Below are 15,892 nucleotides of genomic sequence, written 5' to 3'. Positions count from 1 at the left end.
ACAGTAATTATATCTAAGAATATAATAATTAAGTATGGAAAATGTGTTTCAACTTTCAAAAAATATTTAAATAATATAATTGATGATCACAATTTATCATTTTCTTAATTAACGATTAGGTTCACAGTGAAAGACATTGTATATATTATTTAAATTTTAAATATGTATTAAACTAATTAAGAATTTCGAAAATTTAAATAAATTAAAAATAAATGATAATTATTACTTATAATTTATATGTGTATTATATAGACAGAATCTGTGCACTGAATGTTCATATAAATTTTTTATTAAACCTTGAGTCTAAATATTTTTTTAAATAATTGAGAAAAAAAATTCAAACATTAAAACAAGTAAAATACTTCCTCTTAACAAAGTTATTTATGAGTATTTATTTTTATTTATATGTAAAATTTTACTGAAAATATGAAAAATCCAGGTATTATGTATATTTTAAACAAATATATAATATATACGATATGTGTATTACGCAATACGTATTAACATGTTTGTATTGTTTTTCCTTATATTTATCAGGACACAACCTACCCAAACCCAAATAGTAAATAGTAATACATGAACACGTTGACATTTTTCAAATGTGTAATTAATGCATTATAATATTACACTAAGTATTGCTTTATTACTTGCTCTGATGAATCTATTGGTGTAGATGTGTCTACTATCTAGTGGCTACTTTCTTAGGGATTAGTATATTCAGGAGTAACTGATACTAGATTACTACATCTGCTTACTGATGAAAATAGTATGCAATGCTGATACATGGCTTTATTGTACATAAAAAAAATTTAATTAAGTCAACTTGACTATTAACGATCTATGTACAGTTATCAGCTACCAGCTCAGAGTCCAGACTCCAGAGTTCTACTCGATTTTTTGGACTAACTGGTCACAGGTAAGACAATATTCATATGAAATGTAATACCCATTTATATATATATATATTTGAAAAACCCACAAAAATAGATCTTAGACGTAATCAATATATTTTTAATACCTAATATAAGTAGAGTTACTATTATAGCTGCAGCCTGCAGGTACCTATATTTATTATTTAGTAATATCATTTCGGAATCACATAATTCAAATCCCAAACTAGAAGATGAGTTGCATATTATTACAACCAAATTCCTAAAGAAATCAAACCAATAACAAAAAGATAGATACGAAATTCAACACGTGTAAAGATAGGTGGAAATTAAACTCTGCACAATATGAGCATCGCGATATCGTCTTCGGCGTTAACACTTAGGTATAGGTACTAGCCACTAGATATAGGCATATTACTAATAATAATATGATAAATAATAATAACAATATTTTTACTATTATTATTATTATTATATTGTTGTACTTATCATAGACAAACTACTCTTAACTGTCGTGAACGTGTGCGATTGGACACGGGCGCGTGGACGGGAAAAATTTGCATTCCCACGACTGTCAACGGCGACGGACGAGAAAAAATCGCACACACGACGTGTAGGTTTAATATATAAACTGACACATATAGTTATAATGATAATAAATAATAATAATAACAATAATAATGACCGACGTCCAACCATGGGCGTTGCGATGTTGGTGGACTGGCGATTTTTTTCCGCAGCCTCGTCCGCCGGTCGCCGCCGTCGTTACGCACCGGTGGGTGGTCCGTCACGTTTCGTTCCGGCACACGGAAATTAACCCGAACAGATCCGATTCGTCATTATCATTACCATCATCACACCCTGTTTATTATTATTATTAAATTATATTATATCGACACACACACACATACACACACACACACACACACACACACACACACACACAAAGATTGTGTTCGATTGCTACGATATATTATATTTTTTGTTGTTATTATTATTATTAATATTTTTTTTTTATCGTCCCTACTTTACCTCACACGTTTTGACCGTACACCGTATAATATAATGGTAATAATTTATATATCGTATTGTGTCACCACAGCCGTCGACTTCGGTGTCCGTTCGTCACAACTTTGTAGGTTATAAATGATTACAGTTGTATATAACTCGCCCCCGGTTTGGGCTATTGCTGCTGTTATTACTACCTATACTATATGTATATGTATAATAATTTATAAACTATAAAGTGCTCTGTATACGTGTATGGCCAGCTGACCAGTAATGACCGTTTCCACTTCCCGTCCGGACGGTTCTAAAGGAAATCAAAAAACTGTATAAACCTATATTATACGGCTACAGTGCTACACTATACGTATGATGCATACGTTCTATTATAAGGCTTGGGAGTTATAGAAGCTAAAAAAGGCATAATAATCATGGAAATATGCTTGAAAACATTTTAAATATGCAAAATAAAACACCTAATGTTGTTCTTGATGTGCACAAAAACCAATGGAAAATATTATGGAAAAATAAGTTTATAACACTTGTGGTAAAATTTGTGGTTGGAAATTGGTTGGCATTTTGACATTTTATTGAAATGAAAAAATAGTTTAAAAAAAAATATTTTCAGTATTTGTAAAGTTAAATACGAAATAAATACATTTTATGGGGACGGAGTGGCCGAGTGGACTAAGGCGTCGGTTGCAACGCGCACCGATGCTGGTTCGATCCCGACTACGGGTGGCATTTTTATCCGGGCAGTCAAGGTGTCTTGAGAGAAAGACCGCCATCCCCCACCCGAGCATGGCAGATACCTAACTATAACTTAAAAATTCTGCCAACACACAAACTCTCACGTGTAAAAACTCTCCATTCCAAACCCTTCCACCACCACAATACAACCCTACAAACAGCTAATGGCCATAGATACCGGACTTAAAGATCAATAAAAAAAATAAAAAATACATTTTAAATAATACATTAATCGTTGTTACATCTAAACCATCAATATTTTCTTAAGATTTTCTAAAGAAATTAATAATTGACTGTGACGATAACAATAAAAGTATATACGCTAAATAATATTGAGTTTTGATTTCAACATTATTTAATATTTCTACACAGGTTAAAAAAGAAAATATTATTAAATATGTATGAGGTACGAATAGAAATCAAGAAATATGCATTTTTCCATGATAAAATTGACAAAATATGCATTTTTGATTTTTAAACTCACTATTGTTTGGTAAACATAGATTGTTGTAATATTTTATGTACACTTAGGCTGGGGCTATACACGGCGTATTCCGTAGCGTTTTCCGTCGTATTACGCCCGTCGTGTATAGCTGCTCCGATTTAAACCAATGCGTTTTTAATTCGACGGAAAACGCTACGGAATACGCCGTGTATAGCCCCAGCCTTAGAGAAACTATACCGAGAAAAATCAAAAATTACTTTTTCCAAGTCAATTATAGGCACACGATTTCAAACCAAATAATAATCCGCGGGAAATAATTAGAAACTTGTATATCACTTTGCATAAGATCTAAAATTAAATGTAACTATAAGATATTCTGCTATACACCGGAGTTTAAGTCAAATACTAGACTACCTATAGAATATGCTATAACAATATATAAGCAATACTATAAAAAAATTCTCAGGGACGAAACAATCTTAACAAGGGTCTCCACCACTGATTTGTACGAAATACTTCAATTAAACTTTCTGACATCATTAAATAGGTACAGAGTTTATATAATTGTTCAGAAAACCATAATACTACCTAACTATATACTCATAGTTATATAAGTGTTTCTATGATTATGTTTTAAGCCTATAATAATCTATAATATCTATACCAAATTAAAATTTTAAACTTAATAAAAAAACTTGGGTAAATCCAGATTAAAAAAATTGTATTGAATAATAAAACAATTAAATTTAGTAACATAATTAAAAAACGAAACGTTTAGATTTCGAATTTATCAAAATTACTTAGTCATTTTTAGATTCTGACCGAGTGACGAAAGAAATTTTAAAATGCTGTGTGTTTTATTATTATTATTATTTTTTTATTATTTGTGTGGCTTGTGTCTGTGTCTGTGTACACGATAAGTAATCGGAATTATGCTCCGATTTTCAACTTCAGTATCTCATATAGTCATATGGCTATATGGGATAGTGAATCTAGTTAGTGCATTGGGGTACCCAAAATTTAAAATTCCCAGTAGTTATCAAAATCGACGGGAAAAAACAAAAAAAAATAAGGAAAAACTGGTATTTAAAAAATGTCTTTTTCAAAGCTCAAATTTTTACAATATAGATCTCACTTGATTTTTCATAAAAATACATGTTGAGATTTTCTTATTTTTTGATAATTCAAAAACGAATAACCGCGATAGATACTTGAAATTTACACCATGAGTTTATTTTGTCAAAATATTTTGACTAATTTTGTGCTGTTTACAGACATGTCGAATTTTCAATTTTTTAGTTTTTTTTCTATAAATGTCAATTAAATTGTATTTGTTGGGTCAATAAGCTTGAAAATTTAATGCAAGTCTCCTGATATATTGTTACAATAGCAGTTTAAAAATATTAAAAATACATAGGCACGCATTTTTTTATAAGCATTGAAAGTTGGAATTTTGATAAAATGTATCAAATTTTAAATTATAAAATGTTTTGTAGTTAAAAATGTATAAAATGTTCAACTTTTTTAGCTATTGTTTTAAAATTTAAGACAAGGTTCCACATAAATTACTTTATACACAACAATATCATCAAATATACTTAGTAATATTATAGGCTGACAGACGCCGTCATCGTTTAGAATCGTTATTATATCATTGGATTAAAATTTAACACCATCCATTGTATCCACACATAATGATTACAGTGACCCACCTGTAACCTACTGTACGGCAGAACGACGCCTACTTGCCCACCTTTTTTGCGATGATACCGTATTGATTTTATATAATGATATAAAGATGATTGTTATTTTTGGGTATAATGTCTTTACTCCTCTTGTAGGAAGCATGCTTAGATTTTCAACTTTGAGGATTGTTTCTGGTAGAAAATTGGATCTAGTTGGTACAGCGGGTGACCAAAAGTAAAAATTTCCAATATTTTGTTAAATTATTATTATGAATCATATAAAATTCCTGGCAAGCAAATCTCGAATTCTCAATTAATTATTTTAATTGTTAAATCTATACTAATTTATGGTGATTTTGATTAAACGAACTCAATCCGATGCGCTCAATGAGATATTTTATCAAACGAGCGGTACCAAATAATAAAGGACCGCGAGAATGTTTTCCATCACACCTCGTTTATTGTAATATCACTATATCAGATTTGTATGTGACTATACATACGATACGTCTTTATAAATATGATTATCTATAAATATATAACAACAGTATCCCAGGCGTCGCCGCAGCCCTCCACGCGCGCGCGGCCGCATCGCTTAAGTATAGGTAGTCACAATCACAAGAGTTAACCAACCTTGACAATCACACCGTGCACGTACTACCCTTTTCAAATTAAGTCACATACCGTGTATAACCTCATTAAAAATTATGACAGGTAAATCAGGTGGCTAGGATAGGTTATCACACGCCGGCGGTGGCCAACACACACACACACACACACACACACACACACACACACATATGGTATTCTGATAACAATGGACACCGAATAAGATACGTGTATAGGTAATAATAGTAATAATAATATTTTATATGTATGTGAACGAGCTATTTGTCATTATTACGACAACACTAAGACGTATTCCTCGTCTTTTCTCTCTATCTCCAACCCACACTCTCCCCCGTTTCGTTTGTTCCGACAAACATCATAATATAATAATAACAATAATTGTATTGTGTATAATAATATCTACGAATACTGCCGTCATTGTTGAACATAATGATATGTATACACATATTATTATTATTCCATCATAATATATTATTATTATATTATTATTATTGTTATTGGGAATGTTACTTTTTAACGGCTGTAACGCGTCTGGTCCGGAGAGGGCACACTATATATTTTTTACTAAACGCACCCGACCGACGCGACGACGGTTGGTAATGAAGTGCGTGGAAAACGGTCCGCGCCCGCACACTGCTCATGCAGGATCCGCCGTCGCCACTATAGGATCGAGTTTTTAACCCTCTTATCCCCACCGACGAGACAAAAAAAGCATATCGAAACGGCATAATCATAATAAAATAATAATAATATAATATAAAGATGATGATAACGTCATTCCAGACGGAATTGGAAACGTTTTTATCAATCATAGTTTTCCACAGGCGCACGCACAAACTCACACTCGCGATCAATGCACGTTAGGAGGGACGAAGACAACAACAACAACAACAACAACCGCGACAACCACAACCAAGGCGACAACGACGACGATGAGAGATGGAAGCGAAAAGAGGAAGACCATAATATTAAATTATCGTCTATTTCGATTTTCTCCTTTATTCAGTCATTATTATTATTATTATTATTATTATTATTATTATTATCATTATTTATTAGTACTAGCGTATACCAGTGGTATTGTTATTTATATGTTTTCAACAGTCACGATTAGGAAACGCGAAAGAATCCAAACGAAAGCATTATAATACGATACGTTATTATTAGACACGTGTAATAAATCGGATGGGCAAAAGAAAGAAAAAATGCACTTAAATGTAGATCACGTCCGTTGTATCCGTCCGTGCGTCCATTTTACCGATATTTTTCATCTGGCAATTATCGCTGGGCACACCAGTTCGGGTTGTCGGCCTGGGTGACTGATCAGCATCCTTATACCTCAGGATTTCTGCAGATCGAAAACTACTATAGTTGTATAGGTTATCGCGTTATATATTTTTTAAAAATTCGACAGTACAAATTAATGGCTATAACTGTTCCCTCAAATCCGCAATCACAGGCATAATATGCGAATCAATTTCTAATTTAATCTGTTCTTCCAATGTATGGTTCTTATAGTAGTATAGGTACACTAACACAATACTATATCCTCGACTTAAATCTTACGAGTAAATTTAATTATAATGTATGAGTACAACTAATAAAAACGTAAACCCCATTTTAGGGTTTCAATAAATTCAATGAACAAAGGTATCTAATTGGTAGGTAATTCTCGTTAATCTAATTGAACATGTATAAAATATTGAAGTCAAACATTTCCTATGTGTACCTACATAATAATTGAATGTAGTTCTTTGCAAAAAATGCAATTTGTATAAATAAATAATAAGAATAATAACGAATAGAAATAATTTTTAATAAAATTAGTAGTTTAGAATTTTAAGAGTCATTTTGTTTAGGAATATAAATTAAATTATCCGATTACCTATAACTTGGTAATTATAGGTATGTATTCACCAAAGTAGCTAGAGTACATATAGTATATATATATTATATAAGTAAGATAGCATACAAGGTACTTTAGTCTTTATTCTAGCACCATCATCATTTTCTTCCTTAAAATTGCCAAATCGAGAAAGCCCAACGAGTAAACGGAAATCCGATACGGATCCACAATAACGAGTTAAGCAGTAATGGCCCCCGTTATATTTGAACGCCAAAAGTTTATAAGGGGCTAAAGTTTAAAGCTTAAATGTTTCAATGGGTACTTTATTGCTTTGATAAAAATCAAAATATTAGAAAATAAACAGCAGCAAAGTAATACGATAGTAGGTACCTAAATAACAATTTGTTTTTGCCATGACCTATTTATAGTTTTGTTGTTTATGACAAAACAAAAATATACGAATGCTAAATATTTATCTATCAGATATTATGCATCAACCAAAATGCATATATGCATTAAAAATGCATTTCGTTGTAAATTAAATAAATAATCATTGGACATGTTATGAATATCGATAAAAATAATGTTTGTTCTCGTAAAAACGAAATGTTCCTATACAAATGTATAACAACTAAAAATATTTAAGTTTCAATTAATTGTAGGTATATCTTATAATTCTGATGAAATTCTTGAAATAATGAAATACAATTAAAATTAACTATATAGAAAACGCTAGTATAATATAATCGAACACTATTTAAAATATAAGAAAAGTTTCTGGTTGGTCGAACGACACAAAGACCAAATTGATTAGAGGATATTTTCTATCATACAACAAAACAATTTTAATTAATTATATCTATAAAGTATGGTGGTGAAGTATTAATTTTGTAACGAGATTTGACGAGAACATTATTAGTAATTACGCTTAAGCTGGAAACGTAGATATTAATGCGCGAGGCAATGACGAACATATTGAATTACAAATTTCGAGTATACCCCTGCAGATAGGTAGTTGGATCTATATAATTTATTTACGTATAGAGAGAGAGACTTAGAGCTATATATATATATATATATATAAAGAACCTTCATTACGTTGGGATAGCATTCAACACATCCGGTCGCCTGCAGTAGTTTTTGTTAATCGGGACCCACCAAAAAGCTCGTCACTCGGCACGTTCCCTTATTTCGAAAAAGATTCCTTCCGGACTACCCCTCCTCCCCACTCGCATACACCCTTAACCTCCTCGATGGCTGTATGTCCGTCTATCCATACTAGTCCACCCTATACTGCTAGTTTTCCTCCCCGGACTATTACCAATCCCAGGGTCAGTTATAATTGGAATGATATCTCCGGCCGGACAGTATATAAGCATCTCTTTCCCTAACACGAAGCCAATCAAAGCGGTAAGACTTTTTTTCTTAATATTGTACACACACACACACACACGCGCGCGCGCGCGCACACACTCGATATGATGGTTTCTTTATACCCACGCGTATCTCGTCTGCCTGGACGTATTTCCACTGTCCTCCCATTCAAGAAGTTTTAATAACTACACGGCACACACAATCTCGAATATTGACGAACTGGGGTCTGGGGTTTCTAAAACAAGATATATATAACAATAAGTACTAAATCCTGCAGGACGGAAAAAATGTATAAAAAAAAAACAATTAATAAAAAATACACATTTCGAGACACATGCTAATACTTCCTGGTTTCTAAAATTAAATGTACCTATGGATGAGTCGTCTGCAGATAAAATGTAATATTTTCAAAATAATTGACATTACAAAACCGTTAAAATGACGTATAAATCTACTGGACGTGGATACGTGGTCATACGGAAGATTAATTTTATTATATTTTTAACAAATTAGGTGTAATTAGTAAATTAGTTATGTGTTACATATATAGCTTATACAGTACATACAGACAGTGAACCTCTATAGCCGTAGACAAAAAACGTCATAAGATAATATATATTTTTTTTTTTTTAAAGCAACAATAACATTTTTATTATATAGATGCCTAATTTCTAATATTATGCATGACATAATTTATTTTACGGCCTCTAAAGCCACGGTGAACCATGGACACAACAGCATATTATTATACAGTTTTACTTGCGTACATTATGTTATGATAATATTGATTGAAAATATATATATATTGATACGTATTATTTTATGTGGCGTAGGTATCTATATAGAAGTCTAAGTGTCTAACCTAATCTATCTCGCGGGCCTGCATAAACCAAGTGGTTGGTGATGCCGATTGAAAATAATAATATTATAAACGAAATATCACGGGCCGTACATATTATATATATTTTTATTCGCGTTGACAGAACTCGTGTAACGTGTCACTCACTGCAGCGTGCGCACGCACACACACACACACACACTCACATGATACATACATACTTGTATATGTTATATATATATGCACATTTATACATTTATACGCGCAAAATCCTCGGGGAGTGGCGGACTGACGAAAGGAGTGGCTTTTGCAGCACAAAAGGGATTTGCACCCGGCCGAGGGGAACGCGATGCTTTATTCATGCGGCGTATCTGGCCGGGACCTTTGAACTTTTTGCAACGACGACGATCTAAGAATAAATACATATTGAGCGTAAAGAAATTTGTCGGAGTGCGGACGGATAACGGCGCGGGCGACTGCACCCCCCTCCGGCTGTGACTACTATACGTATAGCCCCGGCGACAGCGGCAATATAGAACTTTTCTTTTATTCATGTTTTCCACCAACAAACCCCTTCCCACTGCACGCTATAGCATCCCGCCACTTACACGCGTTGATCGATTTTTTTTCTTTTTTAGTTATCAGATTTGTCAACGAAGCGAACTCGGAATGTTGTGTCCCTATGACCGGACTACAACCAACACTCGACAGTCGTCTGTACACGACCGACCAACACCATTCTCGATGACAACGCACCCATGTCACCAATGCCGTCATTATAGGATACGTTCAGATTAAGTACATTAACGTAGTTGCCAATACTACAATAATTCAATTTACTTATTTATTTAATCAATTGTATTTGCAATAATATATTATGCTCGTATTTCCAATTTTTCCAATTTTTCAAATTTACATTAAATTTATAATATATAATATTTATATATAAATTATATTCCAAATGTAGGCTCTTATTGAAGTCCAACGAAATGTGTTTTTACAATCCTTATTATCAGAAGTATCAGATATTCATGTTTAACTGGTTCAGGCATTGAGGCATACGCGTATACTCATAGCGTGACCAATATTATCAATTTATTAATTATTCATCAAGATAATTAAGCGCAATGATTGTGTGAATACATTTTACAATTTAGTGTGGTTTGGGCTTATATTGTGACATAGAAATAATTTATTATGCCCAAAAAATATCAGGTGTTATTAATAACAATTTTAAAACAAAAGGCGCAATTATATTATATATTAAGAGGCCGGTAAAATATGTATTTTTTTAAAAAAAGAGGGGAAAAATTAAACCCTAACTCCTTAACAGTTAACAAGTCGTGTTTGTATATAATATGTACTGTATAATAATTTAAGAATGTATCCAATAGAAATACCTACCAGCTACCTGTTCCCCATTCAATTTATATTTTAACTATTCATTTTTTATTAGTATTTTTTCTATCTATTTGAGTATAAATTCATTCGTTGCCACCCTGTCCTTATTCCTTATTCCCTTGTTTAAATATTTATTACTGATACATTATTAATTATGTTATTTATTAAATACCTATACTATTGTTTAAAAATCCAAATGGCCTTAATTTATAAGTAAAATAAAAAACACTAAAAAAAAATATTAAATAGGTTTCACTCACCTTAATGGAGGTCAATATTTTATTACCAATAAAATTAATCATTGTATTCAAAAATGTATCCAACGGAGCCTTGTGTTACCGCAAAATGGTAAAATGATTTTAATATTAGGTTTCATTATTTATTATTAAAAACGTCCTTTCTGAATACTACCATTTATATTACGTATAAAAATATGTCCATACTCGATTGATTTGGTACATGAACATTGAACAATGTTTTGACCACTTCTACCTCAAATAGTATGAACTCACAATAATTTTAAGACTTAAAACAGATCTACTCAAAATCTAACTTTGAATATAATTTTTGTGTTTATTAAAAACTTTAAGTAGGTTAATTAATACATAATATTGTCAACACTATACGGATGACTTGTAGGTTGTACAAATTGTCGTCCACCTATATTATATTAATGTAAGATTTGTCTTATCAAATTGTTACTTGTGCGAGTTAAACATAAATCAATAGATGTTAAGTGTTCAAAGGTGTCTGTGTGCACGATCAAACGGCATTTATTCCCTCTCTCGCCCAAGGAAAAAAACCCATATCCTTTTCCACTCGTAAACGTTCGAAATAAACCGAAAGGGCGATTATCCCTTATGTATAAAGCTCCCCGGGCTTTTAAACGCTTTGGTATTCCGATCGGTCTTGGTCCGGCTGACAGACCCCAAAAACCGACACGTCATCATATACACATGGACACTGGGTGGGGTCCAGACATTCAAATCCTCTTATTTGGACGTATCCCCGTTCTTTTCTACATTTTCCTTTCTTCTATGTCTTCACTCTCATACACGCACATTTCTCCTTGTGACCCTTGGCAGCGGCTGGGGAGCAATTGTTACTGGCCTTGAGGGGTCATCTATTCTGAAAGTTGCAATCCCTAAAGGCTATGTCAATTCGTTTTTTCTCATACATTTTCTTTTTTCTTTGCTTCTGTGGGGCCCTTCTGTATCCTTAGGCACCTTTGTCCTCCCCGCTTTATATGGCTCCCAATATTATTATCATGACTATAATATTATTATTATTATTGTTTCCCGCAAAAAGATTACACCTTCTGGATTTTTCCTTTGTTTTACAAGGCCTTGTCACTCTTCCACCCGACGTGAATCGAATCCTAAAATTCCATTTGTACAACACTGCAGTTGTCAGTCGACCATATGCATGGTACTTTCGAGAAAATAATAATCGAATATACGACCGTGAGTTAATTCACACTATTGTGTAAGACCATCAAACGATCCAAATGAGTCTTTTGAGGGTTAACAAAAAACACATCATATATTCTGTACTTACGGGCTATGAATTGCGTTTAAAATAAATAAAGAATATTTGGCTTCGCCATTTTAACATATTATAAAGGCAATAACTAAAAAAACAATTTAAAATTTGAGCTGAACAAAAAAAACTATTTATTTTAATTATTAGTGTATAATATTATGAATTGAGGTTACAAATGAAAAAACCACACTAATAATTTAATACATTTTGTGTTATAGGTTTAGTATAATTTGAGTGAATAAACTATATCTAGACATTATTATCGAAAGATAACCTGTATTTTAACGTTTGTTTTTTAATATGTTTTAAATTTTAATGAAGTTTTTTAAATTTCAATATTTTTAACACTATTACACAAATAACAGACTTAAAAAAATTGAAAAATCGTAAAAACCTATGTAGCCATACACGTCACAGATATCTAATGTGTTTACCTTTAAATTTAATAATATACGAAAAATTCGCTTTAATATTAAAGCTATAGCTAATTATAACACAACAGACAATTGTCTGAATAAGACTGACGTCCTCCATCAATATTTTAAAATTATAATTTAAATGTGTTATATTATAATATACTTTCAATTTATTATATAATAATATTTTTACTTATTTAATTTGAATTATTTAAAGACATATAGGTAATATTTTATAGCTAAAATGATACTATAATTATAAGTAATAAGTATAATAACAATCAAATGTGGACGGGGTGAGGTTGGTTAGGTACTATTTAAAAACATGTTTTCATTAATTAATGTAAAATACAAATAGCTAATCTTTTAAATTTTAAACTGAATAGGTTAATCGTGGTATTTTATCATTGTTGTTGGAAATGTTACAAAACCAAAATGAAATACTTTATGGGTGGCTAAAGTAATTCGTCGACTAATAGTAGGTATATCACGTATTCAAGTTTATACGGTGATAAATAAAAATGACATATTTTCCATTATACTTCTCTTTTGGAGCGAGTGTGGCTAACGAAGCGATTAGTTGCCGACAAAAAAAAAAGACACCACAAATTGAAATCTAAAAATCCACTTGTCCGTAATAGATATTCCGTTCTCACACAGTTTCGTTTAAATTGGTCGTGAAATATCGGCACACATACACATAACAATCACAAATCATATACAACAGTAATATAATAAGAGCGAAAAAAAATACAAAATATAATAATGGAACAACACGCGTTTTATTCCTATCAATCAGATGCCATTATACACGGATGTAGTGTAGTCTAATTGAATATAACTGTAAATGTCCAATATTCTGGGTCGGATGCAGTTTAAAATATCAAAATAAATTTTTTTTCTTTAATAATGTTTTTGTCATATCTCCTCCGATAGTTATACCTAACTAATATAGTAATATCTGGATGTATATTATATTGTATACTTTGATCTAAAAACCAAAACCAATACGAAATGTATACATGAATCCATATATAACTACTTTTTATGCTTTATATAATTATCTTGACTTTAAAATCAGCCAATAAAACAATTTAGAATGAAAAATATTTTTGTAATACAATTTTCAGATACAACTATTATATCTACTGACTACTAGTACAGTAGATGTCAACAAAGCAACTACAAATAAATCCACGGAAAGAAAATAATTAACATGAATTAAATAATACTAAAAAAAACAAAGTAGATACATTTTTTTGTATAATATATTAATATTACACTTGTATTAATATTTAATTATATAATTAATTTTTTACTTGGGAGGTATGTAACTTCTATAATATTATATAACGTGTGTTATTAACTATTATTTTTTTTAAATAATAAACATATTTGTACCCAATTACAACACGACAACTCCTTTTAACTAGAAAGCACTTATCCAGCTACTGATATGACTAATTCCTCCATTGCAGATTCACTTTTCTTGTTTCAAATCCCCTTCACGTGAAATAATAATTAATTGAATAATATTATTTTTAGTTCCAAAATGGGAATCATCATACTTAATAAACCATTTGGGGAGAGCGCATTGAAATACGATCTTATAGATTTAACGAAAGTGTACCATTTTTATCAATCTACTCAAAATCTGTGATGTGACATTATTGTAGATTTCGGAAACTACCCGTATTTAATTTCCAATAAGCACGCAATTGTCTGTTTATTATTATCCCGAGCTCTATACAGTGGCGGCTATCCTTAAAAATATAGGTGTAGCGAAACATAAGAAGTAACCACCCACCCCAACAATAATCATCCACATAATATCCCATCTATTGAATAGTTTAATCAAAATGTGAAAAAAATAAAATTAGGATCCTCTCAATTTTACTAAATAAATGTTATAACATCATATTACCTCATGACTGTTAACGCCATAAGAACCTTGGAATTTTCAAATATTGTATACCTACATTAAATACCAAACATAGGTAGTTATATCTTGAACCAATACATAAAATTACATTCAACTAAACTTTAATATAATTATATATGTATTTTATGTATAATTGTATATTCTACAATTACAAATATAACATTATAATATTAAAACAAAGATGAGCAAGTAGGTATCGCTATGATGTACAGTAAGTTACGGGTGGGTCACTGTAATGGATGGTGTTAAATTTGAATTCAATGATATACCTAGTATCATTGTAATATTGTATAAGAAAAACAATTCTGAGCGAAGACGGTCAGTCAGCCTATGATATTACCAAGTATATTAATTGATGATATAATTGTGAATAAAGTATTTTATATATAAACTATTTTCGTTGAACCTTTTTTTAAATTTTCAATCGTTAACTATAAAAGTTGAACATTTTATAAATTTTTAACTACAAAATAATTATTATTTTGTCAAAATTCGAACTTTAAATACTTATTCAAAAACATTGTGCCTATGTATTTTTAAAGTTTTCCAACAGCTATTGTAACAATATATCAGGGGCCTTGTATTAAATTTTCACACTTTTTGGCTCAATAAATACAAATTTATTGATATTTGTAGGAAAAAAACTTAAACAATTAAAATTTGAAATTGTCCATAAATAGCTCAAAATGAATCAAATATTTTTCATATTTTTATGCTGTATAGAGTCATAGGGTTTTAAAATTTCATAAAATTTATTTTATTGAAATATTTCATTTCCATAAAAAATAAAATAAAATGTTTATTATATCTAAAAGTTTATAGTCACCAACTTCCAAATGAACATTTTTAAGAGTTGGTTTAGTGTATGTGACAAAAAAAATATGCAACATATTTACATGTAATTAATAATTTGTTTAACAAATCTATAATATAACAAATTTAAACATTGCCTTTTAACTCTTAAGTTACAAACTCATAAACCAAGTCAACATCATAACATATTGTTGAGAGCCATGGCGATTGCAATTGCATATTATATTATATTAACTACATTATAATTATATTATATTAACAATGTATAGACATAAACCACTCTTAATAGTCGTGAATCGATACATTTTACAATAT

The 15,892-nt window shown here is 30.8% G+C and overlaps 1 long non-coding RNA gene across 2 annotated transcripts in view; it reads right to left on the bottom strand.

Moving 5' to 3' along the window:
- Nucleotides 1-15,892, bottom strand: part of LOC107883077 — an 82,126-nt gene that overhangs the window by 6,832 nt on the left and 59,402 nt on the right. The window lies entirely within an intron of this gene.

The sequence above is a fragment of the Acyrthosiphon pisum genome, chromosome A1 (genome assembly GCF_005508785.2).
Source record: "Acyrthosiphon pisum isolate AL4f chromosome A1, pea_aphid_22Mar2018_4r6ur, whole genome shotgun sequence".
NCBI classification, from domain to species: Eukaryota; Metazoa; Arthropoda; class Insecta; order Hemiptera; family Aphididae; genus Acyrthosiphon; species Acyrthosiphon pisum.
The sequence above is the reverse complement of the archived record's forward strand: the minus strand, read 5'-3'. Positions and strand labels throughout refer to the sequence as shown.